Raw genomic sequence first — 6,554 nt, forward strand, 5'->3', positions numbered from 1 at the left:
TCTCCTCCCTGCCTGGGTGAAGGGCACTTGGGAAAACCTGGTCTGTGGCAGTGATGTACCCAGCTCCCCACTTTAAGTACCCTTGACATCCTCGTGCCTTCCCATCACTCCAGGAGCTGAACTTGACTGCCACCCCAGAGGGACGTCTCAGCGGAGGAGGAGGAGGATGCTGACGTCAGTTGAGACAAAAACTTGATTAGGGGGTTGAAACTCCCCATAAATCTGCAGGACTTTCCTTGCTTGATTCCTTGGCGTTTTCTTTTTCACGGCGGCAGTGTGAAGGACACGGCCGTTATCGCAGACGCCACCTGCTCTTGGGCTAACGCTGGGCAGGACTGGCGTCAGGCTCCAGTGCTTCTGCAGAGATCCCCTTCCCTGAGACGAATTTCACAAAATAACTGCAAAGCAGGTGAAAATCGTGATACACCGTCTGTTGGAGTTCATGCCAGTGTCACTTGTTAGGGAATTTTTATGGTACCCCTCAACATGAATTAAACACACGTTGGTGCTTAAATATAAAAGAAAAATTTAGTGAACAATGCATTAGGCAGAGTCCTACTGCAATCAGCGGTGCTACACAAGTCTGCAAAGATGCATCGGCAGCAGATCCCTCACAGCCACTTGTACCAGCACCCATCCTGAGCGGGTGCGTGGGGCAGCTCAGCCCGGCCCTGGGTCCATCCCCCGGCCCAAAGGTGCCCCTGAGCTTGTGCCCCTGAGCGCTGCCCTTCCAGGGTGGCTACAGGACAGTGCTGAGGCTGTTCCTTATCTCAGCACCCAGGGAAACGTCACTGCCTTTCGAGGAGTCCTTGCGTCTCTGTCGTCCCTGCTCCCAGCCAGTTTAACCCCTTCTTGCCGCTGGCCAGAACTGCCCTCCGTGCCGGATCATTCCTCGGTCACCAATTACCACTGCTGAGCAGTTACAGTTAGAATTTCCCCTTCACACCGCAGTGCTGCTGGAAGTGTTAGTGCTGCAGCGTGCAGGATCTTCGCTGCAGCTGAAGCAGCGCGGTCGCGTCCGTGGAGCGCAGGGGTGCAGGCACAGCCGAGGCCGTTCCTAACGAACGCCCAGGATACGGGTAAGTCACGTAACTTCAGAAGAACAAGTGTCATTCGTGTCACAACAAGACGGGAGGGCACTGGATATGATTCTGTGAGTTGCCTTCATGCCCACCCCTTACCCCTCCGGCGCCTGGATGGTGACAAAAGCACGGACAAGGAACAGGTTCCCAGAGAAGCCGTGGCTGCCCCTGGCTCCCTGGCAGTGTTGAAGGCCAGGTTGGATGGGGCTTTGGGCAACCTGGGCTAGTGGAGGGTGTCCCTGCCCATGGCAGGGGTGGCACTGGATGGGCTGGGAGGTCCCTGCCCACCCAAACCACTCTGGGGTTCTGTGGTTCTGTGATTCCTCCCGGCTTGCATCGCATGCAGCACGTTGTGCTCACAGTGAAAACGTTTGCCTAATGCTGCTCCGAACAGGCAGGGTAAACACAGCCTGGGAATCGTTTTTGAGTACTACAGAGAAAGGCTCCTAATGGATCACCCACACCTGGGACAAAATACATCTTTTATCGGCAGAAAAGCAGCAGCACAGGACTCGCGTTGCTCAGGTAACGCAGCCCAGTCAGAAATCCTGGGATGGGGAAGACAGGCATCAGAAATAATCCACTTGCTGATCCTGCCCCACCTCATGGCCAGGCATTTCCACTGCTGGAGACGCAAGGAAGCCGAGGAGGACTCAGCTGCAAACGGAGCTGTGTTCCGAGAGGTGCTGCACATTGCCCATGACGATGGAATGCAGCCGGGCGATTTGTTCAAGAGCAAACCTGACCGACAAAACGGAGGGCTGGCAGCAGGAAAACCCAAAGCAGCAGGAGCCCGAAGGTACTGAGCGGTCCTGAGCAGCGACCCAGCCCTGTCATGCACAGCGCTCAGCATGATGCTGCTCAGCGCTGGCTCCAGCACGAAAACGGGATGTTCAGAGAGAGGAACAGAGGCTGCTCACCCTGGGTGGGAGCATCTCCAAGACAGGGAAATACGCGGAGCAGGGCACTGGGATGGCCACGCCAGCCTGATGCGGGGTTTGTGTTGCATTTAACTGAAGAAGTAAATAAGTAAATAAGCAAATAAGTAAATAACTAACTGCTTTGTGCAGGAGCAGAGGATGGCCTCTCCGCCTTGAGCCGCAGTGAAGCAGCGTGGGGGCAGCACGAGCGAGACGACCCGCAGACCAGACGCGTGGGATGTGCAGAGCTCAGCAGCAAGAGCTTCACCCCAGCAGCCCGCGGCAAGGGGCCGCCCCAGCACGTGGACCGGGCGCTGCCGCCGAGGACCCCGCAGCATCCAGCATCGCGGGCGTGCCCCCCCCGTGCCCGGGCAGGTTGGAGGCAGCCTGACACCAGGACTTCTCTGTGCATTTTACATTTGCTTTGCATGCCGTGACCAGTGGGTTCCCCAGGCTGTGCTGGTGCCGTGTCCGGGGTGTGGGGGTCCTGCTGGGGAAATCCGCTCCCAAAACCACCAGCACAGCCTGGCCCCGGCTCTGCGGGAGGGCACAGTGGAGCGACACCCGCACGGCAGCACAGCAGACCCCTATGAAAACACGGGTTTGGGAGAGGCATCGTGTCTCCTTGTTTGGAGTGCATTCGATCAAGAATAGGTTTCACTTCCTTATGTTAAAAATTTCTTCCCTCACCAAAACATAAAAAATAATTAGGACTTAATAAAGACAAAATATTAAGATAGGAAGTAATTACTATTAACTGCATCATTATCACTGCAGAGCTATCCCTCAGCAAAGCTCGAGTTCAATAAAAGCACACAGGCACCAACACCTTCAAAAGCAACAGGGATTTACCACCCCTTTACATGATACCAGCAGCTCAAATCTCCGGCCACGGCTCACTGCTTTTCGCAGACTGATCCTCCTTGTTCTTTGTTATGATATCTGGCAATACAAAGGTTTGAATCCATTTACATGGACAAAGCATTCCTTCCACGCAGTTAATTTTAGCAACCCGTTTCCCATTGTCATTGCCCAAACTGATTCCAGTAAAATGGCAAAAACATCCCTCAGCAGCGAGGATGTCACGTTCTGCCCTCCTCCTCCTCCTCCTCTTCCCCACGGCGCTGGGCGAGCACCAGGCTCGTGCTCTGCGCTGGCAGCGCTGCCCGCGCTGGGCACTGCAGGCTCAGGCTCGGCCTCGCATCCTCCAAAGCACGGATGGTCCAACACGGTCCAGCCGCTCCTTTGGCCGCTGCTTCCCAATTCGAGGGTTTGCGAAGCGCATCCTGGGGCACGACGGGACAGACACAGAGAAGCTGCCCCAAGGCAAGGGAAACCCTGTGAAAAAGCAGTGCATTCTCATATCGCAGGACACGCAGTCAGTCGTGCTACAGGATGCAGCGGGATGCAGTTCCAGAGCCAGGACCACCTGGAACAGCAGGGCTGGGGGTGGAAAACGCAGGCTGGAGGGTAGCGGGGATGCTCGCTCCCTTGCCCTGCAGACCCGGAGGGCTGCGGCTCGCATCTCCCTGCAGTCGCTGCTTGCTGGGATTGTCCTTCTCTGCCCACCATCAGGAGCCTCATCACTGTCCTTGAGACCCCTGAATGACCAGGACAATTTGCGGGTGATCCCTGGGCTGGACCCCGCAGAGCCCAGGCACGAGGGGCTCAGGCTGCGCAGCCCGGAGACAGCGCGCATCGCTGTTTCACCAATCTCTTTGGGTTTCATTCCATAAGCGATGGGGTTTAGCAGGGGGGTACAGCCACATAGACACATGGCAGGGATGCTGTGACCCCCAAACCAGTGAGTGAAAAACGAGAAAACTCTGGCACTTCTACAACGTGTGGAACATTGAAATGATGCCGCGGTGGAAGCCCTGGTGCTGATTGCCTGGAGATGGGCATGGGGGGGCTGGAAGACCCTGAGATCCAGTCTGCAAGAGACGGCGATAATCCCCGCTGGCAGCGGCATGACTGTTCAACCACGTGAGACTGACTTCTCCGCTCGCACATCCGGCCCAGCGACACCCAGGACCGAGGGGCAACGTGGCTTCTGCAGCACGGCAGCCGCCTCTGAAGCAGAAAAACGAAGGGCAGGACGATGCAGAGGTTGCTGGCAAAGCCGCCAGCTCTGTCTCCGTGGGATTGAGTGGGTCAATAAAGCCGTGTGTCTCTGGGGATTGCAGATGGCAACATCCTGATCAAACACCGCGGGCAGCAGAATCACTGGCTCGGCAACAAGAGTAAAATGAATAGAAGCACTGGGGCAAGGCAGGCACCGAAAGAAACGTCCCTCACTCCAGCCCGGAAAATCACTAACGTCCTGGGCACCGTGGAGGTCGGTAACAGCAACTCTGCCGCTGCTAACGCTGAAAGGAAAAGGCACATCAGCTTGGGGAGGCTTCGCTATCTTGATACGATAAACAACAAGGTGAAGTTGCCTAGAAGCGCAATAATATGCACGGAAAAAAGAGGACGGAAGTCCAGAGGTGAGACCTCCCCACGCCTGGGAGTCCAACAAGGATGAACGTTCCTGGTGCAAAGCCAGCGTGACTCACAGCTGCTATGGGGGTCTTTGATATTCTATTTAAAAACACCTACAAATAAAATACAGCATAAGAGAAATCACAAATTCCAGCAGAGCTCAGCAGTGCTCACTGGGGGTGAGCTCCTCTTCGCTGGACCCAACCCGAGTTTTAGCGTTCACACACCAGAAACCCGTCGTGACATGAAGCGTCACGAGAGACCGTGCAAAGCTGGACCCTGGGCCGGTTTCATGCGGCAGCTTTGCTGCCCCTCGGTCCTCGTGTTGGTGAGGGACAAGGAAGCTGGAAGCTGCTGACTCCATTCCAGGTCACTGGTTTCTGGCGGAGAAGGGTTGGTCTGTCTGTCTGTCTGTCCGCACGGATTAACTCCAGGAGAGGTGACATTGGTGAGGAGTTGGGCAGTCCTCAGCGGGGTTTCTCTGGCCCCAAAATGAGTTATCCGGCCCCGGGGGGAGCTGCGGGCAGGCGAGCGCCCGACCACCCCCGTCCCAAAGCATCGCCTGGGACCCGACCCGGAGACCGGGAGCAGAGGAAAGGCAACCAGGTCTGATCCTCCGGGAGAGCAAGGAGCGGATGGCTCTGGGCTCGCTGTGACCCGCGGACGGGAGGAGATGCAGCGATGCTTGCGCAGGCACTTAGGCCAGAGGAAAGAGGGGGAGGAAATCCAGCCACAGCCCAGGCTGCAGCATGGACGTCGGCGCTGCAGCAGCAAAGTTCAGGGTGGCAAACACGAACGGGAAGGGGTGTTTAAGCCTGCCCTGAGGCAGAGCCTGCTTGGGCACTGCGACCCGGCGCACAGAGCAGAGATCGTCCCCTGTTCAAGCCCGGCTGATGAAATCCAGTGGTTCCCCACAGTCAAAATCTCCTGGAGCTCCCCGTCCCCCCACGTCCCTCGCTCAGCAGGAGTCAGAGGCCTCTGGCTCTGGGACGGGGGTCTGTCCTGCTGAGCTGGGGGCTGAAACCCTGGCTCACCGCTGCCGCTCCCCTTCCAGACCAGGCTTGGAGCGAGCAGGGACATTTTCTCCTGGCTGTATCCACCCCCCAGCCATGTCCTTCATCCCTTGAAAGGTGCCATTAACCAAGCCTGATGCAGGACACGCCACGTCCCCCTCAGGAGCTGGCACCTGCCTAAAACAAGCGCCTGCACCTTCCTGCTGCTAGAACGGGCAGCATGAGGTCTCCGTCCTGGTGCTGCATCCACCAGCTCCACCAGACCCCAACCCTCAGCCCCCGTTCTGCTACAGAGCACGGCAGCGTCCCCATTGCCTCGTGGATTCACGTTTTTGGGCGAGATGGCTCTGAGCCCGTCACGCCGTGGCAATGAAGAGCAGCCCCGGAGCCGAGGGCTGAGCAAGGGGACCGCCAGGCCTTGCCTGGACCAGGAACGAGGAGCTGCTGTGGGTGATGGCGGTGGAGGCTTTGCAGTGGTGACGTCTTAGACCTCAGCACATCGTCGCTGCAAGTCCCAAAGGATGCATAGGGCCGAGGGGGAGCCAGGGAGCTCCGGTCTAATGGTGCTTCCACATGCAGCTTATTAAATGCAAATCTGCCAATTAACAATATGGGTGGTGGAAGCAAATCCGTTTGCAAATCCAAGTGAGCAGGGAGGAGTGCAGAGAGGAGAAAAACTGTACAAAATATAAATAATTTTGGAGTAGTAACTGCTTGCCATGCAGAGGAAAGGCAGCATCCTGCAGGCAGGAGCTGGCAGAATTTAGTGGGTCAGACAGAGCACAGTAGAAATGAGACATTTTGCTTTGCTTTCATCACATCAGAAATAGCTGCTTGTCTTGGAGCTGTAGCTGTCCTCCATCCATCACTCGTAACAGCCGAGGCAGCCCATCCAGGGCGAGGTGGGAAGGTCATCAAACCCCGCGAACTTCTTACAATTCTAACGCCATCTGGTATCTTTCATTATGTGATGATCACGGCTACATTAATATGCAAGATGTAGGAGTGTTTAGACCTCGTGGCTGCTGAGAAAAATGCTTTTTCTTTGCCTTCCT

The sequence above is a fragment of the Balearica regulorum genome, chromosome 1 (genome assembly GCF_011004875.1).
Source record: "Balearica regulorum gibbericeps isolate bBalReg1 chromosome 1, bBalReg1.pri, whole genome shotgun sequence".
Lineage (NCBI taxonomy): Eukaryota > Metazoa > Chordata > Aves > Gruiformes > Gruidae > Balearica > Balearica regulorum.